The sequence below is a fragment of the Suricata suricatta genome, chromosome 9 (genome assembly GCF_006229205.1).
Source record: "Suricata suricatta isolate VVHF042 chromosome 9, meerkat_22Aug2017_6uvM2_HiC, whole genome shotgun sequence".
NCBI lineage: Eukaryota > Metazoa > Chordata > Mammalia > Carnivora > Herpestidae > Suricata > Suricata suricatta.
Window position 1 is genome coordinate 114,708,756 of NC_043708.1, and position 27,800 is coordinate 114,736,555.

At 37.4% G+C, this 27,800-nt stretch overlaps 1 long non-coding RNA gene across 1 annotated transcript; it reads left to right on the forward strand.

Moving 5' to 3' along the window:
- Positions 1-1,258: 1,258 nt before the first annotated feature.
- LOC115301630 lies at positions 1,259-27,787 on the forward strand. The gene is made up of 3 exons (XR_003913201.1): positions 1,259-1,339; positions 24,062-24,114; positions 27,699-27,787. It is a non-coding gene; the product is annotated as an uncharacterized LOC115301630 (long non-coding RNA).
- Positions 27,788-27,800: the final 13 nt, after the last annotated feature.

Genomic DNA, 27,800 nt, shown 5'->3' on the forward strand with positions numbered 1-27,800 from the left:
AACCAATTTGATGATAAACTATTAAAAATTATTTTTCCTTATAAAAATGATACATGTGTGCTGTTCAATTTGGTACTTATCTCAGTTTTGAATTCTGAAAACTCTGCTTGCCATAAGGCCTAATGAACTGAAAACAGCCACACTAGACCCCCTTCTCCACATTTTCTCCTTTCTGACTATTGAAAACTGCTGGGAATTAGTGGGAAGAGTGGTGTGGTTCACACCATTGTAACAAGAGAATGGTCTCAATTCTGGAATTTCTTTGATCAATTATTTGATTTTCACTGTAGAAGCTCCTTGTGGACACATCAGCACACTAATACTGTTCATGCTGTGTTTCTCTCTCTATACGTAGCTGTGGAGTCCATCCCAGCCCCACAGTGCCCACACGCTCTGGGAGGGCAGCTTGACCTGGATCAGTGGCAAGACTGGAATACAGAAGGGCCCTTGGAGGTAATAGGGAAAGATTCTTCCCCAATCTGTGTTCCTGATTCCACTCATTCCATTCTTGGGGTGCTGGGTGGGCTATGTCTGAGCCACAGGGATAGGATCCCATGCCTGATGAAAGACAGAAGAGATCAAGGCAATGCCAGTGACTTAATATGTCATGAGTAGCAACATTTTATGCTTTTTCAGATACAGTCATAAAATCCTGAAAACATCTGTATCATATCTCTGTTTTACCTATGAGGAAACTGTAAGGTTTAATAGATGGAGGCAGAGATGGGAGGACAAAGAGACCACGTTATGGAGCCAAGAAGACCTTTATTGGGATCTGCAATTCCCGGGTGAGGTTCCGTGACTCTGGAGCGGGGAGTCAGGGAAGTCGCGCCTGATATGGGAGAGCAAGATCTTTTATGGGTGCAGAAGTTCCGGGTTTGAGCTCAGGTGGGCTGATAGCCACCACGTAGGGTCATCTTTGGACGGTGGCAGGATTCAATTGGCTGTTCGCTTCGGTGGGGAGGGGGATGCTGGAATTCCATGGTGAGGCATTCCAGTTTGAGGCAGTCCAGCTTGAGAATGGGGGTCGTCAGTCCTGGTGGCGCCTGGATCTGTTATCTGGCCTGCAGTAAAATGGCCGCTGGTGCTTTTCAAATGGCTTGGGTCATCCCAGGTTTGCAAGTGGGGGTTGTCAGTGTTCGCAGCTTTCCACATCAAAGTGGCCGCTCAGTTGCTTTCCCATGGCAACTCTTACAGAAACAGAACTCAGAAGGGTTAAGTAAGAATCTAAGATTATCAGTATAGCAAACAATTGTTGAGCCCAAACCCTACAGTCCTTTTCTGCTCATCTGTCCTCTATGAAGGGTTCTTTGGCACAGGTTTCCTGGCTGCACTCAGAGTAAGTCAATTTTGGTCATCTCCACTGTAGTTTTAGATACTGGTAAAATCAGTTTCATAAGCTCTGAGAAATTTACTGCAGGAATAGTCAATTTTATCCATAACCCTGAACTGCCAGTTTGGTCTCCCCATAAGAATTTAACAGAAAATAAGAAAACTGTGCAGGAGATAAAAAGATATTTCTGCAAATAATGTGAAAGCTGTAGCACAAAATGATTCTTTATTATGATTTTGAAACATAGTCTCCTTGGGGGAAATTCTTTCATTTTCCCCATGTATGGAAATCCCAATTTCTGTAGGGTCTGGATCTTTGGCAACATTTCCTCACCAGTAGGGAAGGAAGAGCTCACTTTAATGGCACTATTTATGGCTCCTGTGTAACAGACGACTTGCCTAACCCATGTCTAGCTTGGAGAAAGGGGCAGACGGTTGAATCCCAGATAGAGTCATTGGATAATCCAAGATTGGGCCTTGGGACTCTGTCTAGAAAATGTCCCTGCCTTGGAAAGTCAAAACAGGTACTACCTTTTATTTGTTTCCAAAATACCTAGTTGGTAGCAGTAATGACACTTGAAATACCTTGGAAAAGTTTGTGGTGGGAAAATTCTGAGCTACTAGCCTATTAGGGTGGTCTGCTGGAGGCCTGCTCTGGCTGGTCCAGGGCTCCCTGAAGGGGTAGCAGCGGACAAGAAAATGGGTTGGGAGAGATTCACGCAGTTTCTTTCTTTCTTGGCATCATCTTCCTGGCATCACCTTCCTCTCGCCAGGTTTTGGGTCTTTATTTATAGACTTACAACATCAAAAAGTGGAATTTTTACAAATAAGTCTCAGTGATAAAGATGCTTTGGGTGCAGAAACAGGATTTACAGAGGCATTTTTTCAGAATTATTCTAATTACAATGAGGTAACTTACACATCATAGGATAACAGGATATGCTCAGTGAAAAGCAGATAACATACACATTTGTTTGAACCAGTAGTAAATCTTACAACTAAGAAGATAGCAGAATGTTTTCAGTGAGAAGTAGATAGCAAACCCATTTTATAACAGTAACACTAAGATTCAGTTATAAACGACTAGGAGACATTCTATTTGGCTCACAAGAGGAAGAATGTATTCAAGATGGTTAGTAAGCAAACCTTTTGTCAACCTTGTTCTTTGATGTTGAAGGTGAAAGCGCCATAGGCGCCCTAGATGAGCCCGCCTTTGCATATGAGTTTAAGTTGTAACTACTCTTACCTATCCTCACAACGGGCACCAAATTAGCATATATATGCGCAGTAACTTATGCCTGGCTCTTGTTTGTTTCTTATTCCTAAATTAGGCCTTTTCTCCAGGCCAGGGTAAACATTATTCTTGTGTTCTTTAACCCCCTTTATTATCCATGTCTTAAGTTTGTGAAGTTCAATAGAAGAGCCTTTTGACAAACATCTGCAGTGCTTTGTTTAACTTCCTCTTTATAGAGGTGGGAATATGCTTCCTCCCATGAGGTATCTGGGCAATATTGGTCTGATTTGGAACATTGTGAGGCCTAATCAATAGCAACAGGCTTAATTTTACATGAGCACCAGTAGCTGAAGGACATGCCAGTTTCCATCACTTGTGGCAGGAGCCGTGCAACGTCTACCATTTCCTTACTGTGACCGTGTCATCCAGCAAGGCCTGTGCGGCTCCCAGCAGTAGTCTGTCCTCTAAATTTGGGAGGTGTCCTATTAGGACATGGTCAGGTAAATATAATGTATAGCAGAAAGCATTACTTTCCATAGGACATGTACTGATAAATTGTTCTAGTTCAGCTGAGGGAGATTATTCATACTGAAAAAATTCCACATTGGTTATGACCTTTAAGTAAAGCCTTGAAGTATGGGTAAATTAAACATGTCCAGACTTAGGGTAAGGAAAACTTTTGAGGCTGGGGAAACAATATAAGTGAATAAATTAAAGCCATATTAAAAATGGTGGATGTTTACTTTGATTGGAATTTAGTCCACATAAAAAGTGATAACATGGGGATTAAAATGTTTTGGTGTCAGATGATGGGAAAGCTTAACTGTCAGAGTAAGAAAATAGATCTTATCCGTTAGATAAAGAGAATCAATGAAAATAGAACAGTGGCAATGTCAGAAATATGTTTTTCGAGTTAATTTTTAAAGTGGTAGACTTCAGTAGGGAATCATCAATGAAGATCCAATTGGTAGCTATTGAATTAATTCCACTGTACAACTATATAGTGTTCATGGCAGAAAAAACAAAATCCACCCACAAATTTCTGCCAAACATTTTATCTTAGAATCAAATGTAATGCCCAAGATTTTAATATCACCCCAAAACCAGAAACCGCCAGGGAGACTGAGGCACGCATGTAAAAGCAAAGGGCAGTTTTATTATGGCTTGGGCTCGCCGGGCCTACTTTCGGTCTCACAGCCTTCACCAACACAGTGGATCCGTGCTGAGAGTCCCGAGCAAGGGCTGCGTAGGGTTTTTATGGGGTTTGGGAAGGGGGAGTTACAAGAAATTGTGACATAGGTACAGTGACCCAATCATAATGGTACAACAGTATTGGCAGCAGCTCTAACCATACACACTGTTCAGAGCGTTTGTTACTTTTGGCGGGACCCAATTACAACATTTAGTGTATCTTTGAAATTAACCAATTACAGAGTGAGTTCAGGGTCTTGTTCGGTGACTATAGGGTTAACTTTAACATTAGGTCACAGGGTCTTATCTAAAGTTCCCATCTGCAGGTCTCACCCTTAGGAATGTGGGGAGAGGTAGCTGGCCTTTCCTGATTGGATACCACAAAGTGGTCCCTTCTCTAGGCAATGTGTAACTGCCTAATGGTTCCGGAGCGACTGACCTTAGGCCTTCTAGTTTAGAGGGGAAACAAAGCCTGTCGTGGCGTCTGTTTGGTTCAGCCTTACACAAACAGATTTAGCATTAATTCTAGCCTGATACCTTGCTTCTTGTATGTGAAGTTGGAATGGCTTGACACCCATTTCCAGATCCAGCTTTTCCCTGAGCACTGTCTTCTCCTGAGGACTCTAACTTTAACTTATTACTATGAAAATTAATATCAAGTAATCCTTCATTCTAGCCTTGCAATCCAGGCCTGATGAATGTACCAAAAAACAAGAAAGACATTATAATAAAAGACTAATATCTCCTATGAGCATAGATAAAAAATTTTTCAATAAAATATTACTAAATCAATTTAACAATAAAAAAAAGAAAAAAAATCCTAAACCATTTATTTGAAAATATCAGAGAGATGCTGAGGCAGCCAGAATGGAGGTCTTATAATTCTGGAGAAGAGAAAGGCTTAATTGAAATGACACGTTTGTATAATGTTTTATACATGCCACTTCTCTTAGGACATGTGCACAATGCAAGAATATGAAAAGAGGTTAAAAGGTAGCTTACAGGAATAAAGAACATAACTTTATAGTTTGGGTTTGTCAAAGCAGTCAGGACATGAGTAAATAGGTCACATAGAAAAGGGCACTTCAAAGAAATAAACACCATATTTTTCTCTAGGTATTATTTCAGGCATTTGCTGACTATTAAACTTCACAGAGTGAGAGGCCAAAATGAAGAGAAATTCAATTAAAAGCTGAGTGGTACTTTCAGCAGTCTCAGGGTAGTGGAAAGAGAAAACGAATGGATTTTAAGAGCCTCCAAGTAGAAAAGTCCATGTTGGAGACCAAAGCTTTGATATAGAATCCCTGAAAACTACACCTTAGAAGTGAGAATAAAACAAATGTTTACTGAGCATTAACAAGTCTGAAACAAGGCATGAGCCATGAATCATGTGGGTAATATCTGATTAAGTCAAAGAGAACTGCCCTAAAGCAGCTACTTCCCTCATAATAGGCTGACACCCTTCTTGGGAAGATAATATTATCCAAACCTTCTATAATTCTCAATGCAGAATTTCTGGAATTAAATCTGACAGTTAACAGGCATGCTAAGAAGCAGTATAAGATGAGAAAACAGATAATAGAATAGGTCTATAGGTGATGCAGATATGAGAGTTATTAGGCTTGATCTCTAAAGAAATTTTAGCTGTTAACACTAGCAATATATATGACAAATAAATTTTAGCAGAAAAGTATAATCTGTCAAGAAGAATAAAGTAGAATTTCTAGAATTGAGACTAGGAACATGCATTTTTTTAAAAAATTTCAGGCATGAAATATAATTGTTTTACCAATTTTCACAGGGTTTACCAATTTTCACAGGGCTCACCACCTGGAATTCACCAAAACTATTTTGAAACTGTCCCCATCATCCACAGGTATTTTTAGTATATGTGCTGCCAAAGCGAGCACCATCCATAGGTATTTTTAATAGTTTATTATCAAATTGGTTTCCATATAACACCCAGTGCTCTTCTCCACAAGTGCTCTCCTCCATCACCACCACCTCCTTTCCCCCCACTCCCCTTTAACCCTCAGCTCATTTTCAGTATTCAGTAGTCTCTACAACATGACACAGCAATCACAACTTTTAGGAATTTATAACAGAAAAATAAAAACTACACTTACATAAAAATCTTCCCTTTGGAGAAGTGTCTTTTTATGTCTTCTGCCCATTTCTTCACTGGATTATTCATTTTCTGGGTGTGGAGTTTGGTGAGTTCCTTATAGATTTTGGATACTAGTCCTTTATCTGATATGTTATTTGCAACTATCTTTTCCCATTCTGTTGATTGCCTATTAGTGTTTTTTATTGTTTTCTTTGCAGTGCAGAAGCTTTGTATCTTGATGAGGTCCCAATAGTTCATTTTTGCTCTTCATTCCCTTGCCTTTGGGTATGTGTTGAGTAGGAATTTGCTGCGGTTGAAATCAAGGAAGCTGTTTCCTACATTCTCCTGGAGGATTTTGATGGTTTCCTATCTCACATTCAGGTCCTTCAGCCATTTTGAGTTAATTTTTGTGTATCGTGTAAGAAAGTGATCTAGTTTCATTCCTCTGCACGTTGCTGTCTAGTTCTCCCAGCACCACCTTCCAAAGAGGCAGTCTTTTTTCCATTGGATACTCTCTCCTGCTTTGTCAAAAATTAATTGGCCGTACATTCATGGGCCCAGTTCTGGGTTCTCTATTCTATCCCATTGGTCTATGTGTCTGTTTTTGTGCCAATACCATACTGTCTTGATGATGACAGCTTTGTAGTAGAGGCTAAAGTCTGGGATTGTGATGCCTCCCGTTTTGGTTTTCTTCTTCGATATTACTTTGGCTTTTCCAGATCTTTTGTGGTTCCATGCAAATTTTAGGACAGTTTGTTCTAGCTTTGAGAAGAATGCTGGTGCAATTTTGATGGGGATTGCATTGAATGTGTAGATTGCTTTGGGTAGTAATGACATTTTCACAATGTTTTCTTTTAACAGAAGATTAGAAATTTCAGAAGAAATAATTAAAGAAATGGAAGGTAGGTCAAGAGAACATGGTCACACTGAAGCACAAATAAGAAAATTTTGAACCATAAGATATAGAGTAAAAGTATAAGCATAGTAAATACAGGCAAAGGATCTAAATTATATGTAATTAAAGTAAATTACATGTGATTAAAGGTCCAACTGTAGAGTAGCAACAATAATGTAGAAAAAATAATTTAAGAAATACTGGCTAAGGGTTTTCAAAAGTGATGAATGACATCAAGCTCTAGATTAATAATGTCATGAAAATCCAGTGGGACAAGTACAGTTGACCCTCAAACAACATAGATTTGAACTGCATGAGTCTACTTACACATTGGTTATTATTTTTGATAAGTATAGTATTAGAAATATATTTTATCTTCCTTCTAAAATCTTATTTTATTTTCTTAGCTTACTTTATTGTAAGGATACAGTTAATAACTCATAAAACATACAAAATATGTGTCAATTGTTATCAGTAAGGCTTCTGGTCAACAGTAAGCTTTAGTAATTACCTTTGGAGGGAGTCAAAAGTTATAAGCAGATGTTTGACTGCATTGGAGGTCAGAGTCAGTAACCCTTATATTGTTCAGGGGTCAGCACACCAAAGTATATCAGAATTAGACTGGACTAGTGAAAGCTAAATAAAGGATATAAAATCTAAAACAGACAAAACCAAACACAAAACCTACACCCAGAAACATTGATCTTTAAAGGGGTAACAGTAAGGTTGACCTTAGACATTTCAACCAAACAATAGATAGCATAGTATTATGGATTCAACAGATGGCATTGAAACAATTAGAAAATAGAACAGTGGCAATGTCAGAAATATGTTTTTGCACCACTTAGAAAATTAACTAAAAAACGATTAAATATATAGACATAGAATCCCAAACTGTTCAACTTCTAAAGAACCTGTAAGAAATTTCATTTATACAAAGATTTCTGAGCTGCAACGCCAAAAGTATGATCAATAAAAATGAGAAAAATGATAAAAGATAAAGTGGACTGTACCAAAACTAGAAACTTTGGCCCGTTATAAAACATTTTTATAAGAATGAAAATTTGAGCCACAAAATAAGAAGAAATATTACTTATCATATATCCTACAAAGGATTTGGATGTAAAATAAAGAACTCTCAAATATAAAAACAGACAACCTCGTTTTAAAAATTGGGCAAAAAACTTAGTGGCACCTATGTGGCTCAGTCAGTTAGGCATTGGACTTTGACTCAGGTCATAATCTCCAAGTTCCTGAGTTTGAGCCCTGTATAGGGCTCCTTGCTGATAGTGTGGAGCTGCTTATGATTTTCTCTCTCCTCCTGTTCTCCCCTCTCAAAATAAGTAAACTTAAAAAATCAATAAATAAATGGGCAAAATACTTGAATAGACATTCCACCAAAGAGAACATAATTAAGGCAAATAAACACATAATCAGCTGTCAGATAATACTCACCATTATATAAATGCAAATTAAGCCTTTAATGAGAAAGAAATTCACATCAATTAGAATCACTAGAATAAAAAAAGACTGAACATATTAAGTGCTAGCGAGAATACAATGTATGGAGCTTTGATAAGTTGCTGGTGGAAACACAAAGTGGTACAGTCACTTTTGAAAATAGTTTTTTGGTCTCTTGTAAGTTGAAATACATGCTCATTATATAGTCAAGCAATTCTATCCCTGGGTAGAAAGATGAAAACTTGTGTTCACACAAAGCCTGTATATAAATATTCATAACAGCTTTATTTGTAATAGTTGTAAACTGGAAACAGTCCAAATGTTTTTAAGTGGCTGGATGAGTAAACAGACTGGGAAGTATCTGTAGAAAGGAATAACACTCTTAATAAAAAGGAACAGACTTCATCTGGGTGAAGATGAAGCTTAGACATTATGTTATGTTAAAGACATAAGACTGAGAAAATTGCAGAATGATTCCATTTATACAACACCCATGAAAAGATGAAACTATTGGGATGGAGAACTGATAAAATATATTACCTACAGGAGAAATAAGGGAAATAATTTGGGAGACTCCTGATTAATACTTATGGAAACCAGAAGACAATGGAGTCAGAAATTTAAAGTTTTGATGGTAGAAATTGTCAATCTAGAATTCTATAAGCCACAATATTATCTTTCCAAAATGAAGGCAAAATAAAGATGTTCTCATACAAATAAAAGCTGAAAGAATTGATTGCTAGCAGACCTACTCTTCAAGAAATTAAAGAAAATTTTTCGTGCAGAAAGAATATGATACCAGACTAAAACTTGGATCTGCAGAAATAAATGAAATTAAATGAAAATCACTGGAAAAGAAATAATTAAACCTTAATTTTTTAACTGTCTAAAAGGCAGTAAACGTTCTAAAACAAAAATAGCAATGCATCATGTACTTTATAGCATATGTAAAAAGCAGAATGTATGAAAAAACCCCCAAAGGATTAAAGAGAAATTAGAATATATTGTTAAAGTGATGTGGGAATAGGTGTAATATTATTCCAAGCTAGAGTCTGATAAGAGGATGTATATTGTAAGCTTAAAGATGAGCACTAAAAGCACAAATGTTAAAATCATCTTAGACTATAAAATGGAGTGATAAAACTTGGTATTAAAAACCCAAGGCAGAAAGAGAATGTGTTTTTGTGTCTTTTTTTTTTTTTTTTTTTATTGAGAGAGAGTGAGTATGCAAGTGGGGGAGGGACAGATAGAGAGGGAGAGAGAATCATAAGCAGATTCCATACCCAGCAGAGAGCCTGATGTGGGGCTTGATCTTATGGCTGTGAGATCATGCATGACCTGATCCAAAATCGGGGGTTGGGTGCCCAAATTTTTGACCCATCCTGATGCCCTAGAAAAATGTTTAAATAAAGAAAACATGGAACTAATATAAAATTGTTATCAAGATGGTAGTTTTAATCCAATAATCTTAATAATCACGTTAATATGAATGTTCTAAACACACTAGTTAAAAAATAGATTTTGAGGGGCGCCGGGGTGGCTCAGTCGGTTAAGCCTCCGACTTTCAGCTCAGGTCAGATCTCGCGTTTGTGAGTTTGAGCCCCGTGTCAGGCTCTGTGCTGACAGCTAGCTCAGAGCCTGAAGCCTCTTTCCGGTTCTGTGTCTCCTCTCTCTGCCCCCTCCCTGTCTCATGCTCTGTCTCTCTCGGCATCAAAAATAAATAAAAGATTAAAACAATGTAAAAAATAGATTTTGAAATTGGACATAAAAGCAACAGTCAATGCACTTTTTACAAAAACTCACTTTAAATAAAGACATAAATCATTTCAAAATAATAGGAGAGAAAAAATATATAATTCAAACATGAATGTAAAGAAAGCTGGAGTAGCAATATTAGCTTAAGCAAAGCAGACCTCAGAACAGAGAAAGGAGTTAATTATCCAGGTTAGCATTACCTATGAATCATAACTGAACAAACACATTGTTATAGAAGATGCAGTGCAAATACGAGTATGAACAAAATACCAGATAATCATATCAAAATCAAAGATAGTACAACATGACCAAGTGGGGCTCTTTCCAGGAATATAAAATTTATTCAACATTTTAAATTCAATAAAATCATATCAACAGACTAAAAAAGAATAAAAAACACATGATTATTTAAAAAATGCAGAAGAAGCATATGAGATAATTCAATGATAAAACACTCTCAGCAAAGTAGGATAGAAAGGGACTTCCTTAATCTAATAAAAACAATATTTACCAAAACATCAATAATCCTACAGCTAATAAATAATGAGAGACTGAATGTTCCCTTGAGGTTTTAGAATAAAGCAAATTGTCCTTTCTTATAAATTCTATTCAACATCATTATGGAAGTTCTAACCAGTCAATAAGCCAAACAAAAGAAACAAAAGGAACACAAATTGAAAAAGAAGAAATCAAATTCTCTCTATTCATAGGTGTAATATTTGTCTATATAGAAAATGCCAAAGAATAGATGAAAAACCATCTAGCACTAGTAAGTGCATATATCAGGACTATTGTATAGGAAATTTAAAAATTTAAATATCACCCAAAAAAAATTTAGGTACAACTCTCACAACGTATATGCAGAATCTATATACTGCAAACTATAAAACATGGATGAAAGAAATCAAAGATCTAAATGAATGAAGAGATATATTGTGCTCATGGTTGCATAATTTGATATTAAGACATCAGTTATGCCCAATTCATTCTGTAGATTCAAAGCAATCCCAGTCAAATTCCAGGATGCAGGGTGCATTTCTTTTTGTTCTTATAGAGAACCCAATTACATAAGGAGCTCCTGGGTGGCTCAGTCAGTTAAAGGTCCGAATTTGGCTCAGGTCATAATCTCACGAGTCAAGGGTTCACACCCCATGTTGCGTTCTGTGCTGACAACTTGGAGCTTGGAGCCTGCTTCAGATTCTGTGTCTCCCTTTTTATTTCTACCCCTTCCCCCATCGTGTTCTGTCTCTCTCTGTCTCTCAAAAATTAAAATAAAAACATTGAAAGATTTTAAAATAAAATAAAATAAAATAAAATAACATTTACATGGAGGGATAAAGGAACTAGAAGAGACAAAATAATTTTTGTTAATATATTTTGCTGGAAGTCATTTCTGAAGTAAGGTGGGTATGTAAGGCGGGGGCCTCCGCTGGCAGATGACTACTGATATTTATCCCCACTCAATTTTTGCTTGAGCACCAACTCCCAAGGTGCCTTGCTGTCTGATATCAGGAGTGACTTGCCTTCTTATGCTAAAAATACACAAACTGTACCTTGTGAGAAAACTTACTATAGGAGTTTCTTCTTTTGTGTTTATGGGAGCAAATATTACATTTCCTGAGAAACCTGTTTCTCTTCTCCTCGAGAAAACAGGCTATTGACCCCTGCTCACAAAGAACTAACTCTTGCCTTTGCTATCCTAAAAACATTGCCTTGTATTTGAATGCTAAAGATACCTTCCTTCCCCATGTGATAAGCATCTAGTCATCTAAATCAATCACTATTGATAAAGATTATGCATGAGTCTTCTACCAATCTATATTCTGGGAAATTTTTACATACCAAAGAATTTGTCATCAGAAATCATTGTCTAAAGCAATTGCCAATTCTGTTTTGTACCCCATACAGTTTTTCAATAAATAAAGCTGACTCTCCGGTGAGTGTAGAGATACCTACCCAGAGAGCATAGATGCCTGCCTGGTGAGCAGAAAGTAACCAAGGCTCTCTCATTCCTTTTCACTGACACCATCCATCCTTCAGGGAGCCCTGGACTTACTGGAGCTGGACTCTGGCAATATTTAATAAGTTACCCTTAAAATTTCATGATTCATGTGATTTTGTTTTGATTAAATATGTCAGTTTGTACTTTCCTGCATTGGGAATGTTTTGGTCAGCTATACAGGATCCTAAGGGAGGAAAAAGAAAAAGAAAAATATGCAAAGTAAAGGAGAGGGGTGGCTATAGTTTAGAGGCCTCTTTCTAATACGGAAATGAAAATATATTCTAAATAGTCCCTGAAAAATACAACTTACCAAAACTGACACAAGGCAAAATAGAAAGCCTAAATAGCTCTATTACATTAAACAATAACAGCAACTCCATTGTTAAACATTCTCACAAAGTGAATTCCAGGGGAATTCCAGAAGAATTCCCCACTGAAATCTTTACAAGTACTTAAGAAATAAATAATCTAATTAATTAATTAATTAATTAATTTATTATTTTTTAACTTCCATCCAAGTAACTTAGCATATAGCACAATAATGATTTCAGGACTAGAGTCCTCTAATTCATCCCGTAGATATAGCACCCAGTACTCATCCCAGCAAGTGTCTTTCTTAATGCCCCTTGCTCATTTAGCCCATATCTTCACTCAAAATCCCTTCATGAACCCTCAGTTTGTTCCCTATATTTAAAAGTCTCTTATGTCTTGTCCTTTTCCCTGTTTTTATTTCTTTATTTTTATGTTTTTTATTTAGTTTTGAGAGAGAGAGAGAGAGAGTGAGCAGGAGAAGGTCAGAGAGAGAGGGAGACATAGAATCTGAAACAGGCTCCAGTCTCTGGGCTAGCTGTCAGCACAGAGCCCCATGTGGGGCTCAAACCCATGAACCATGAGATCATGATCTGAGCCGAAGCCATACGCTCAACTGACTGAGCCGCCCAGGCGCCCCACCCCTTCCCTGTTTTATATTAGTTTTGCCTACCTTCCCTTATGTTCATCTGTTTTGTTTTGTATCTTAAATGCCACATATGAATGGAGTCATATGATATGTCTTCCTCTGACTGACTAATTTTGCTTAGCATAGTATACTCTAATTCCAATATGTTGTTGCAAATGGCAAGATTTCATTCCTTTTGATTACCTAGTAATATTCCATTGTATACGTATACACCACATCTTCTTTATCCATCATCTGTAGATGAACATTTGGGTTCTTTCCATACTTTGGAAAACGTCGATAACACTGCTATAAACATTGGGGGTGCATGTGTCTCTTTAAAACAGCACACCTGTATCCTTTGGATAAATACCTGGTAGTGCAATTGCTGCATCGTAAGGTAGTTCTATTTCTCATTTTTTGAGACCTCCACACTGTTTCCCAGTGTGGATGAGCCAGCAATACAAAATAGAACCTCTTTCTCTGCATCCTTGCCAACATCTATTCTTTCCCGTGTTGTTAATTTTAGCCATTCTGACTGGTATGAGGTGGTATCTCAAGATGATTTTTATTTGCATTTCCCTGATGATGAGTGATGTTGAGCATTTTTTCATGCGTCTGTTAGCTATCTGGATGTCTTCTTTGGAAAAGTGTCTATTCATTTCTTCACTGAATTATTTAATTTTTGGGTGTTAAGTTTGAAAAACTCTTTATAGATTGCAGATACTAACCTTTATCTAAAAAATCATTTGCAGATCTCTTCTTTAATTCTATCAGTTGCTTTTTGGTTTTGCTGATTGTTTCCTTCTCTTCTTTAATTCTATCGGTTGCTTTTTGGTTTTGCTGATTGTTTCCTTCACCATGCAGAAAACTTTTATCTTGATGAGGTCACAATAGTTTATTTTTGCTTGTGGTGCCCTTGCTTCCAGAGATATGTTGAATAAGAACTTGCTGCAACTGAGGTCAAAGAAGTTTTTGCCTGCTTTCTCGTCTATGCTTTTGATGGCTTTCTGACTTATGTTTAGGTCTTTCATTCATTTTGATTTTTGTGTATGGTGTAAGAAAATGATCCAGGTTAATTTTTTTGCATGTCGCTCTCCAGTTTCCCCAACACTATTTGCTTAAGAGACTATCTTTATTCCATTGGATATTCTTTCATGCTTTCTCAAAGATTAGTTGGCCATACATTTGTGGGTCAACTTTTGAATTCCCTATTCTGTTCCATTGATCTAAGTGTCTGTTTTTGTACTGGTACCTTACTATCTTGATGATTATATCTTTGTAATACATCTTGAAATCCAGAATAGTGATGCCTCCAGCTTTGGTTTTCTTTTTCAGGATTACTTTGGCTATTTGAGATCTTTTCTATTTCCATACAAATTCTAGGACTCTTTGTTCTAGCCCTGTGAAGAATGCTGGTGTTGTTTTGATAGGGATTGCATTGAATATGTAGATTGCTTTGGGTTGTATCAACATTTTAATGATATTTGTTCTACCAATCCAATAACATGGGATATTTTTCATTTTTTTGTGTCTTCTTCAATTTCTTTCATCAGCTTTCTATAATTTTCAGTGTATATATTTTCATTTCTGTGGTTAAATTTATTCCTAGGTATTTTATGATTTTTGGTGCAGTTATAAATGGTATTGATTCCTTGATTTCTCTTTCTGTTGCTTCATTATTGATGAAGCAGTGATTTATGTGCACTGATTTTATACCTTGTAACTTTGTAGGATTCATGAATCAGTTCTACCGTTTTTTGGTGGAATCTTTTGGGTTTTCCATATATAGTATCATGTCATCTGTTAAGAGTGAAAGCTTGACTTCCTCCTTGCTGATTTGTATGCATTTTATTTCTTTGGGTTGTCTGAATGTGGAGGGCAGGACTGATTGTAAATGGCATCAATTCCTTGATTTCTCTTTCTGCTGCTTCATTATTGATGAAGCAGTGATTTATGTGCACTGATTTTATATCTTGTGACTGTTGAATTCATGAATCAGTTCTACTGGTTCTTTTTTTTTTTTTTTTGGTGGAATCTTTTGGATTTTCCATATATAGTATCATGTCATCTGTTAAGAGTGAAAACTTGACTTCCTTCTTGCTGATTTATATGCATTTTATTTCTTTGTGTTGTCTGATTGTGGAGGGTAGGACTTCCAATAATATGTTGAATAATAGTGCTAAAAGCGGACATCCCTGTTGTGTTCCTCACCTTAGGGGGAGAGCTCTCAGTTTTTCCCCATTGAGGATGATATTAGCAGTGGCTGTTTCATATATGGCTTTTATGATCTTGAGGTATGATCCTTCTATCCCTACTTTTTTGAGGTTTTTATCAAGAAAGGATGCTGTATTTTGTCAAATGCTTTCTCTGCATCTGTTTAGAGAATTATCTGGTTCTTGTCTTTTCTTTTATTGAAGTGATGTTTCACGTTTATTGTTTTGTAGATTTTGAGGAAGCCCTGCATTTTAGGTATAAATCTCGCTTGGTCGTGGTGAATAAATCTTTTAATGTATTGTTGGATCTGGTTGGCTATTATCTTGTTGAGGATTATTGCATCCATGTTCATCAAGGAAATTGGTCTGTAGTTCTCCTTTTTAGTGGGGTCTTTGTCTGGTTTTGGAATCAAGGTAATACTAGCTTCATAGAATGAGTTTTTAAGTTTTCCTTCCGTTTCTGTTTTTTGGAACAGCTTGAAAAGAGTAGGCATTAGATATTCTTTAAATATTTGGTAGAATTCCCCTGGAAAAGCATCTGGCCCCGGGCTCTTTTGGGGGGAGTTTATTACTAATTCAATTTCTTTACTGATTATGGTTCTATCATATTTTCTATTTCTTCTTGTTTCAGCTTTGGTAATTTATATGTGCTTAGTAATTTTTCATTTCTCCCAGATTGCCCAAATTATTGGCATATAATTGCTCATAATATTCTCTTATTGTTTGTATTTCTGCAGTGTTGGTTCTGATCTCTACTCTTTCATTCTTGATTTTATTTATGTGGGTCCTTTGCTTTTTGTTTTTGATCAAACTGGCTAGGGGTTTATAAATTTTTAATTCTTTCAAAGAACCAGGTCTGGTTTCATTGATCTGTTCTACTGTGTTTTTGTTTGTTTGTTTGTTTTGTTTTTAGTTTCTGTGGAATTGGTTTTTGCTCCAATCTTTATTATTTCCTGTTTTGCTGGTTTGCAGTTTTATTCGCTGTTCTTTTTTTCAGCTTTTTAGGGTACAAGGTTAGGATGTGTGTCTGAGACCTTTCTTCCTTCTTAGGAAGGGCTGATTGCTATATACTTCCCCCTTATGACTGCCTTTGCTGAATCCCAAAGGTTTTGGCCATTGTGTTTTCATTGTAATTGGCTTCCAGGTGTCTTTAAATTTTCTCTTTAATTTCTTGATTAACCCATTCATTCTTTAGTAGGATATTCTTTAATCTCCAACTATTCATCATCTTTCCAAATTTTTTCTTGTAATTGATTTCGAGTTTCATAATGTTGTGGTCTGTAAATCCACACCATAAGATGTTCATCATTTTTAACTTGTTGAGGGATGATTTGTGTCCTAGTATATGATCTATTCTAGAGAACCTTCCACGTGCACTTGAGAAGAATGTGTATTCCACTCCTTTAGGATGAAATGTTCTGAGTACAACTGTTAAGTCCATCCTGTTCAATGTATCATTCTAAGCCATTGTTTCTTTGTTGATTTTCTGTTTAGATTATCTGTCCATTGCTGTAAGTGGGGTATAGAAGTCCCCTATTATGGTATTATTATTAATGAGTTTCTTTATGTTTGTTGTTAATTGATTTATATATTTGGGCTGTCCCACATTGGGAAATAAATACAGTTGTTAGATTTTCTTGGTGGATAAACTCCTTAATATAATATAATGCTCTTATTCATTTCTTGTTACAGTCTTTTTTTTTAATCTAGTTTTTCTGGTATAAATATAGCTACTCTGGCTTTCTTTTGGTGACTAATAGCATAATAAATGGTTCTCCATCCCTTTACTTTCAATCTGAAGGTGTCTTTAGGTCTAAAACGGGCCTCTCGTAAACAGTACATAGATGGATTCCGTTTTCTTACCCATTCTGTTACCCTATATCTTCTGATTGGAGTGTTTAGTCAATTAACACTTAATGAATACTGAAAGATATGAATTAATTGCCATTGTGTTGCCTTTAGAATTGCAGTTGCTGGTGGTATTCTATGATTCTTTCTAGTCTTTGTTGCTTTTGGTCTTTTGTTTTGTTTTGCTTTTCATCTTTTCTCCCTTCAGAGAGTTCCACCTTAAAATTTCTTTCAGGACTGGATTAATGGTCAGGAACTCCTTTAATTTTTGTCTGGGAAACTCTTCATCTCTTCTATTTTGAATGACAGACTTGCTGGATAGATAATTCTTAAAAATTTTTTAATGTTTTTTATTTATTTTTGAGAGACAGAGAGAGATAGTGCGAGCAGGGGAGGGTCAGAGAGAGAGGGAGACACAGAATCCAAAGCAGGCTTCAGGCTCCGAGCTGTTAGCACAGAGCCTGATGCAGGGCTGAAACACATGAACCTTGAGATCATGACCTGAGCCAAAGCCAGATGCTTAACTGACTGAGCCACCCAGGTGCCCCAGGATAGATAATTCTTGGCTGCATATTTTTTCTGATTCAGTACTTTGAATATATCCTGCCACTCCTTTTGGGCCTGCCAAGTTTCTGTGGATAGGTCTGCTGCAAGCCTGATCTGTCTTTCCTTATAGGTTAAGAACTATCTGTTTTCCTTCGCTGCTTTCATGATTCTTTCCTTGTCTGCATATTTTGTGAATTTGACTATGATATGCCTTGTTGGTGGTCAGGTTTTTTTTGAATCTCTGTGCTTTTTGGATTTTGATGTCTGTGTTTCCCCCAGGTTAAAAATTTTTCCACTATGATTTGTTTGCATAAAACTTCTATCCTTTTTTCTCCCTCTTCATCTTTTGGCACTACTATGACTTGAATGTTATTCCTTTTTAGTGAGTCACTGAGTTCTCTAATTCTTATATCATGCTTTATTTGCCTGCATTTCCCTCTTTTTTACCTGCTTCATTATTCTCCATAATTTTGTCTTCTATATCACTGACTAGCTGCACTGCTTCATCTATCCTTGCCACTGTGGCATCCATTCAAGATTGCATCTCAGTTATTGCATTTTTAATTTTGTTCTGATCCAATTTTACTTTTTATCTTTGCAAAAAGAGTTTCTATGCCTTTTTCAATCCCAGCTAGTATTCTTGTTATCATGATTCTAAATTCTAGTTCAGACATCTTGCTTATATCTGTTTTGAGCAAGTCCTTGGCTGTGTTTTTCCTGTTCTTTCTTTTGGAATGAATACTTTCATTTTACATTTTGGAGGAAGAAAGATAATTAATAGAATAAAAAATAAAACATTAAAAGCAACAGAAAAAATAAAGGAAGCCAAAATATGTTTTGGTTTGGCTGTTTAAGGAAGCTTGATAATGGGGTGCCTGGGTGGCTCTGTTGGTTAAGCATCTGATTTCGGCTCAGGTCATGATCTCACAGCTCGTGAGATCAAACCTCACATCGGGCTCTGTGCTGACAGCTCAGAGTCTGGAGCCTTTTTTAGATTCTATGTCTCCCCCTTTCTCTGCCCCTCTCATGCTCATGCTCTATCTCTCTCTGTCTCTCAATAATATATTTAAAAATTAAGCACATTTAAAAATTAAGAAATATATAGACACTAAAATATAATAAAATGAAATGAGGGATGTAAAATGGGTGAAATAGAATAAAAATGAATTTAAAAAATTTAAAAAAATAGAGAAAAGTGTGTGTGTGTGTGTGTGTGTGTGTGTGTGTTCTGTATCCAAGAAAAAGGAAAGAATAAGAAACAAGTAGATATACCAGCAAACAAAATGAAATCCAAATGAGATTATGTCTAGTTTCCCCTAGAAGTCAAACTATGAAACGATGTATTGTCTGTACACTAAACAGGTGGAGAGACTAGTGTTCCCCTAGGGCTTGGTTGACTCAGTTAGATGGGGTTGATGTAATGGCTCCATTTTCCTCTAGTTGGCCCTAGTTAGCTTACCAGGATGGATCAGTGTGGTGCACTTGCACCACATATGTGCATGCCTGAGAGAGGTGAAAATGGCATCACCCAGATTCCCAGTTTCTAGCATCAGAACTCTGTTCTCACTGACTGGCATTCAAGCACCCCTGCAGTGGCTTCTGTCCATTGCCCGGTTCTACACTGTATATATCCAAGGTGTCAACCTGCCAGGTGACACTTCCTTCCTGATTTTATGTCAGATGGAGCTTTGTTTCCAAACCCCTCACTTCTGAGGGCCCTGTGGTTTGGACCTGCTCTGAACCTCTGGGGGAGGGTCTCCCCTAACAATGGCCAAATGCTGGCATGCCCCTGGGTAATGTTCCTGTGATCACGCTGTGCAGGCAATGGTTCAGGGATTATAGTAAATCACAGCATACAACCAGTGCCAGGTTCACCACACCCTGGCATCTTTGTGTTCTCCAGGGTCCACTGGGACCTTTTTGCCTATGAGGAGCCAATGCCCTCCTAGCAGGGGATCAACTTCCCCCACACGTGGTCTGCCGGCCCCTTGGGCCTCACTACCTGCTTCTGAAGATTCACTTTTCCCACCAGAAAGAGCACGGCCAGGTGTTGCATTCCAGAATTTCCGATGCTGCTCTCCCCTTTTTACAGAGTCTTAATGGTATTGAAATCCTCTCCTTTTTCTTTTTTCCCTTTCTCCCTTAAGTCAGTCTTTTTCTTTCTGTATAGCTACTTTTGGGATGAGTGCTTTTCCTATACCCTTCCCCTTTGTCTCTTCTCTCTTCCCAAATACACTTCTCTACCCTCTGTGGCTTCTTTCTTCCCCAGTGTACCTCTCCACTATGTGTACTTGTTGAAATCTGTGCCTCAAGTTACGCAGTTGGTTGTGTTAATCCTCAGATCAGTTTTCTAGGTGTGCAAAATTCTTGCTGATCTAGCTGCATTTCAGGGATGAGAGAAGCAGAGAACTTCTATGCTGTTCTGTCATCTTGGCCTTTCCCCCCAAGCTATAAATAATTCTAATCATTCTCAAACTCCTGTAGATAATTAAAAAATGGGAATATTTCTCAAGTTATTTGATGAGGTCAGCATAATCTGCCAAGAATATTTTAAGAAAGGAAATTGCAATAGAATAAGAAAAAAATAAAGAAGAAATAAAGTTGTCATTATTCACCAAAGGCATCTTGGTTTCTATAGAAATGTAAGAATCTAAAATCCACATATTTGGAGTGCTTTGGTGGCTCAGTTTGTTGAGTGTCCCACTTCAACTCAGGTCATGATTTCACCAATCATGGGTTTGAGCCCTGATCAGGCTCTGTGCTGACAGCTCAGAATCTGGAGCCTGTTTGGGATTCTGTGTCTCCCTGTCTCTCTGCCCCTTGCATGCTCATGTTCCATTTCTCTCTGTTTCTCAATAATAAATAAATGTTTTAAAAATCTTTTTTTAAATCCACATTTTAAATGAGCTGAATACACAAGTAGAAATTTTTCCAATGAAGACATACAGATGGCCAACAGACACATGAAAAAATGTTCAATACCATTAATAATAAGGGAGCTATGAATCAAAACTACAATGAGATATCACTTCACACCTGTCAGAATGACAAAAATTAACAATACAAGAAACAAAAGGTGTTGGGAAGGATGTGGAGAAAAGAGAACTCTTCTGTACTGTTGGTAGGAATGTGCACTGGTGCAGCCACTCTGGAAAACAGGATGAAGGTTCCCCGAAAAGTTAAAAGTAGAACTACTTTACAATCTATCAATTGCATTACTATGTATTTACTCAAAGAATACAAAAATACTAGTTCAAAGGAATACACACACCTCACTGTTTATAGCAGCATTGTCAACCATAGCCAGAATATGGAAAGAGCGCAAGTGTCCATTGACTGATGAACAATATGTTCAGTTTTGTAAGAAATAACCAAAGTGTCAGTACTACTTTGCATTCCCACCAGCAATAATGAGAATTTCTATTACTTCACATCCTTACCAACATTTGCTGTTGGATAGTGTTTTGAATTTTAGCCATTCCAATAGGTCTGTAGTGGTAACCCATTATTTTAATTTTCATTTCCCTGATGACATCTGATGTGGGCATCTTTTCCATCTTTTAGCATACCTTTTTTGGTGAGGTGTCTTTTAAGGTCCTGGGCCCATTTTTAATCAGGTGAAGTTTAATTTTAAAAATTAGATTTATTATAGTTATTTACTAAGTGATGATTTTTTGATAGCACAAATAGCTGACAGCCTCGATCACATACTAATAGAACAACTCCTTGACTGTCCTTACTATTTCTGTAGACTTGGGCAAATTTCACTGTTTTGTGGCTTAGTTTCTCCATCTTACAATGGGGATCATAATATACATTATCTCATAGGACTAAGTTAAAGATTAACTACATTAATGTCAGAAGAGTTCTTAGAACACGAACTGATCTTCCATCTGCCCCTATAAAATATACAAAGGCAGACATTTTTGTTTTATTCACTATTGTTTAGTACATCATAAGTACTTTCTAAATATGCATCATGCTGATTAGTACATAGTAAGTCCTCTTTAAGTATGCCTCATATTGATTAGAGGAGTGAATAAATGATTACATCTTGGAACAAATTAAACTCATGCAAATGGCTGCTTTGTTACTATTATAAGAATTGCAGTGATATATATGGTGTACTTAAAATAGTAAGTTATTTGCTTTGTGTATGAATGTAATGTATTTTGTAGTAGGACAATAGTTTAGACTCAGTGTGTAGAATGGAAATGGCTTCACAATGTTGGATGTAACATTTTCTATTTTCAGAAATAGAAATGAGCTATTCTTCATCCTCTATCATTTAGTGAATCTCTTCACTTACCTAAATTTTCTGAGAAAAGCTGAGACTCAGATCAGGAAGTGAGTGACACTTGTAACTAGTCTTGGAGGGTCATAGTTCCTTGAGGAGACACCCTTGGGGCTAAGGGTGGTCCATAAAAATACCTTCAGGGTGGGGATTAATGGTTGGTTAGTCACAAGTCTTAGCCAGACCCTTCTCAAGAAAAAAAACTTTTTTGCTTTGAGGCTTAAGTTGAATTTTCATATTCTCTATCATCCAAGCAAACATTTTAGGGAAAGATCAGACAAAAAATGCTCATCATGAGTTGTTGCTCTATTAAATAGTCATCCTAACTGAAAGACCTTTGGTTGCAAGTTGTCCACACAAACCTGGCTCTGCTTATTAATCTCACACTTAGATCAGTGGCTAGAAAGAAATCATAGTGGCAAGAATACGTGGGAAAAGCTGTCAGAAGCTTCCTTGCCCCATATTCCAGGGAAGTGGGTCTGCTCGAGCACTAGGGAAAACACGGAAGCTATCCCAGTCGGTTTCTCCTTTACTCCATCGCTTAAAGTAACATACTGCACCATCTGGTTGCTTTTACACAGCCCCCCTCCAGTGACTCCCTCACTGGTTCTCTTCTCTTCATCCCTCCCACTATCTATTAATGCAAAGCCCAAATCACATATCCTAACCAGTTCTATAGTTGATATGTCTCCTACTTTTAATCTTGCACACCCTCTGCCAGTAACTTCTTTACATTATCATCAAAGTGATTTTTTGAAAATTCATATCTCTTCATTCATAAAGTCTATTTTTCTCAGGGATGAATGACACGAAAAAATTTTCCTCATCTGGACCCAGCTTTCTCTACCAACATCATCCTTCTGTCTAAAAACAATAGCATCCTGGCAGTGGCTTTCTAATTATGTCTGACAAACTCATGCCCATGGCCTTTGGATGCTTATTCTCTGCCATGAAGCACCGTTCCTCACTGAAATTTTGGAACATCCTTCAATCCCCCTTCATCTCTCAGGGTCCTTCATCAAACTCTCATGGACACTCCTGTCATATCCACCACCTTAAATGGATCACTATAGTTTCTTCTCTACCACATGCACACTCTGTTACTGTGGATGAGCACTGCTTTAGAATCAATGCAGCATTAATTTAATTCATTGTTCCATTTAGGAGATGGTATCTATAGGCACCTCTCTAGTGGGGTAAAAACAGTACAGGATGGGGCAATAAGGAATAGATCAGATTAGTCAGAGACCAAAAGGTGAACTAAAGGCCAATCTGTCTGACTAAAACAGAGAGACATTGGCTATGGAAAAGAAGGGGGACTGATCAGAAAGGCCTTGGCTGTGACCTGTGCAAAAATGTGAGAAATTCCTGGTGCTAAGGTGAGAAAAGGAGCTTAAGACTAAGTGGGGCCAATATTTAATATCAAGCAGTTGAGTTTCTCTGATGTAAACTCCTTTCTTGGTCTGAATCTTCAGTAAAATCAATTATACACTGAAAAGCCTAGCTTGCATGTTTTATTTTTGTTATTGCTTGTTTTTTTCTTTTTTTGATTCAGAAAAAATGATTAATTCCAAAACTTAAAGAGCATTCCTAGGAGATGAATTGTCATTAGAATCTGGTGTTTAGGCAAAGTTATTTCAGTACTAGAGGGGGCCAGGAATTGTGAGCTCCCAGGTTAATTTGAAGATGCTGTGCAGATTCTAATCAACTTTTCCCAGCAAGAAGGACGACAGCTGGAACCAATATCAATTAGATGACAGGGAGCAGTGGGACCTAAGCTGACAGTTGAGTTTCACTTGTCTTGATCTTTGTATTCATATGCTTGGCACAGAATGATTGTTTAGTTGGACTGATCTGAACTGTATAGTTGTGATAAATGTAAATTGAAGGAAAGACATTTTCTAGACACTTGACACTAAAAAGTAAAAATAAAATCAAACAAAACACCAGCTTAAAATTCCAAATAATTTGGCTAAAAGTCAATATGATGTCTTCAGTAATTATGAACAACTTACAAGATTGCCTCTTTTCCCTGTATTATAGTATATGAGTGACAAATCTTTGAGGGTCATTGAAGGTAAAGTGAGAGCCACAGTGCTAATGTTAGATGAAGGAAATGAATTTGGCTTTGAATCTTTCATAAAACCATCTTGTCTGCTAATGATCAGAGGCAATATGTCCTTAGAAAAAACATAGTGAAAATATTTATTATGCAGTAGTTGACTCTATTTTGTCCTTATTAGGTTTTATTATCTTCTTCCAAGGATGTGGACTTTATTAAAATGGAGTAATAAAGGTAATTATTTAATAAGCTTATAAATCTCTTCTAAGATTTACGTAATGACCTCTACATAAAACTAATACCCCTTATCGTCTCCAGTAATTGCCAGGCATATTAAACTTGCCTCATGGAAACACTAATAAAAACCTATATTCTTTATAAACTCGCAAATGTTTCCTGAAGGGATTCATGTGTAAATGAAGCTCTGCTTCATCTTCATAATACAAAGGTTTCTTCTAAAACCTTGACTGCACAGAACTGAATGACAGCCCCCTTTGTGTGACTGTCACATGTTCTGTGGAGAAGGCAAAAACAGAGGTCAGTCATGTGGATAGGAAGGATCGAGGCTCACAGAGTAGACCATCTCTCTTGGCGGAGGAGTGAACTGAAGGAAACAGAATGGATCAGAGGATAATAATTATCCTAATCACATTGTATGTCTAACATTTGTAAAGGATGCCTGAAACCTGAGACAAACTTACCAAATTGTTACTAACTTGCTTAGATGCAAGATCTTACACATAAAAATACTTCCTCTTCCCAAGCTCAAGGATGTCCCAGATTAAATGGGATGTGGCAATTGAAATCCTGCTCAAAAGACAGTGACATAATTTCACATCCCCACAGCCTCTTGAGTCCTCTGCATTGACTATTTCTGAAGATATAAATCCTTGAGGACATATTTTCTAATTAACTGCCAAGGCTGCAACCACCTACTGCTTCACCTGGACCAAGTTATTTGCCACTGTGTGTGCCAAGGGTGAATCATGTTCAGTGCAAGGCGGGGAGGGAAAAAAGAGTAGAAGGATGTGGGAAAGAGGGATGGGGAGAAAAGAGAGAAGGAAAGAGAGGGGAGAGAGACATAGAGGGAGATAAAGGGAGAGAAAAAAAGAGGAAGAGGGAAAAGTGAATCTGAGAATAAAACTCAGAAAATGAAAATTTTATGTCTACTTTTACTTTTTCCTAATCCTTCTTCTTAAGGATTTCATGTTTTTTTGAAAACAGCATTTTTGTATATAGCCACTATGTATGATTTGGTGGAGGACCTAGTTGAGACAGCTTTGGAAAAGAATACTCTCCATTTCCAAAGAAAACAGCATTCTTCAACCTTGAGTCCTGCTTCCAAAAGAACATACATAGAGTAATGTGGGAAGAAGCAGAATGCCCAGATCAGATATTCCAGTCTCAGTGGTCTCTTTCATGTGGGCACTCATCCATTCAATGAGGGCTGAGTACCTACAATGTACTAGACCCTGTTCTTGGGATCCTGTAATGAGGAGGGCATGACTTTGTTCTCACAATACTCCTGGAATAGTTGATTGTCTACCCTCACCAGGAAGCCCCAAGTCGAGCATATTCAGGTTGAGGACAGTCTACCCAGGCAGAGAGTACAGAACCTCTATGCTTATTGGCAAGGCACTGCATCTATCTTCTAAGGGTTCCTTTGGGTTTTCTGTTTTCTAGTTCATCTCTGTCTAGGAGTTTTATAGGTGAAAAGAAGTCTCCAAAACATAGAGGCTGCAGTGCATGGGCAATTCCCATGCAGCCACCTGAGTCCCTCAAATTTGAGTCTCATAGGGTGATTGTAGGTGACCAGTGAACAGTGCTGATTTTCATTACTGTCCAGCATGGCAGCTTTGATCTCCCAGCATTAGAACTGAAAGGTGCTAAAGAATGATGTAAGTAACACAGGTGTACCAGATTTGTATAAAACATACTTCAAAATTTATATATGTTCATTTTTATTTCTTCTAAATAAAATGGTATTTTAAATGCACAACTGAGTAGAACTTACTTTCTAGAGGAACCTTGGACAAGTGCTTGAATTGTCATAACGTTCATCTATACAAACATAAGTTTTTACCTTCTTGACATGTATTTTATTATTTGGAGGCACAAATAGTAGGTTTGAGCCCTGATCCTTGGGTGTAGCCCAAGTTCTTTTATGGGTGTAAAGCGACCCCACTGGGGACTGGCTGAGAAGAGATTTTGTCCTCTGGCCACGCTGAAAGCAGAGGAAAGAGGGCCAGGACTGAGGAAATATGGGCTGCTGTCTGCCCTTATGTTCTGGTCCTACCCAGCAGTGTCAACAAAGAATCTGCCCTCCAGTGCTGGGGTGGACAGACAGCTGAGTTGCCAGGGGAGGGGGAGAAACATGCTTTTAGGAGATCTTCATAAGGCTGAGAGAGGCTTTTTGTCCAGACTTTCTAATTCTTCCAAGTTAGTGAGTGGTACAATACAGGAAAGCAGTTTTTGAGAGTCTTTAAACAATAGTGGTAAAATACACATAACATAAAATTCACCATTATCATAATTTCACATAAATGATGGCTGTTGCTAGGCTTTTCTGACCTCTTTACAGTGTTATCATCTGCATTCTTTGGGCCCCCAGCTCTGCCCTGAGGCTACACAGAATGCTTGGGTTTTGTGGTGAGTCTTTCCACCAGATCACAGCCCCCCCTCAGGCTCTCTCAATCTTCAATCTTCACTCAAGAATTCCAAAAGAAAGAGATCCCTGAGATCTGGGGACAAATAGTCTCCAGATCCTGAAGATTTTACACTGTTTTTCAAAAAAGGTTACTTATCACTTAAAAAAAGATAATATATTTGCCTAAAGTTTGATTTGTACTATCATAAAACTTCTACATTAATATTTTTCTGGCCACTGGAAAATTTATGGAACTGTATCACATAAAATAAAATAGTTTGTGCTAGGCACACTAGGATTAAAAATAGCATTTTACTTTTTTTTCTGGTTAAATAAACTATACAATTCTTTTACTGCAACTGACTTTACTTAATTTTTTATGGTTTTATTTCCATTACAGTACTTAATGACAGATTCCTTTAAATATGAATATTATATCAAAAAGTTGAAATATGCCACATTTGTGCTGCTCTTATAGATTAGGTTTGTCAAAAACAAACAGAGCTGGATGCTGTTTAAACTGGCAAGGATGGATTTTATCCAATAATAACTACTGCAATAGTAAGAGCATACAGAATGAAGTAAACTCAACTTTGCTGAAACAAAAGGCAGAAGATATTCTAAAGGCCTGCCCGATTGTGCTAAGGGACAGACGATGAGAGGTGTGAGGGTCATTTTTATCCATGTGACTAGGCCATCAGTGCTTATTAATTGGTGTTTATCTGGAGGAGAAACATGCTTCTCATACCTTTATGGCAGGAAGCAGTGGTCTGGGTTGAGGCACGATGCTAAGTTAGGTTCTTAACATCTCACAGAGGCTGGGAGCAAGAAGAGAGGCATCTCCTTAAATGTTTGCATTTCAACAATACAGCTCTTAGGTCCTTGAGGACACAGTTCTGGCGGTGAGTTACATCTCAAGGGGCAGAGAAAGGATTTACAACTTCAAGCTTTCTAAAGGAACTATTCTAAGAGCAGGTACAGGAGCCTATCTGGCTGATACCAGGTTTTACCCATAAATAGATTTGGCTGAAACAAATAAATCCTGGAAGCACTGAACCTTCTCAAGCAGACATTTTTAAGGAGGGTCATCTGAGTGACATGGCCTTAGCTGCCAGAAACCATGATAGAGTCTGGTCAAATCATTTCACATGAACTCTTTTGTAATTCTCAGGTTTCGTCAGTGTTTGGATTCTACCACTGAACTGAATGGAAAGCAAAGAGAAAGAAAACATTTTGTCCTGAGCCCAGAGCATGGGTATCTCTGTGTGTATGT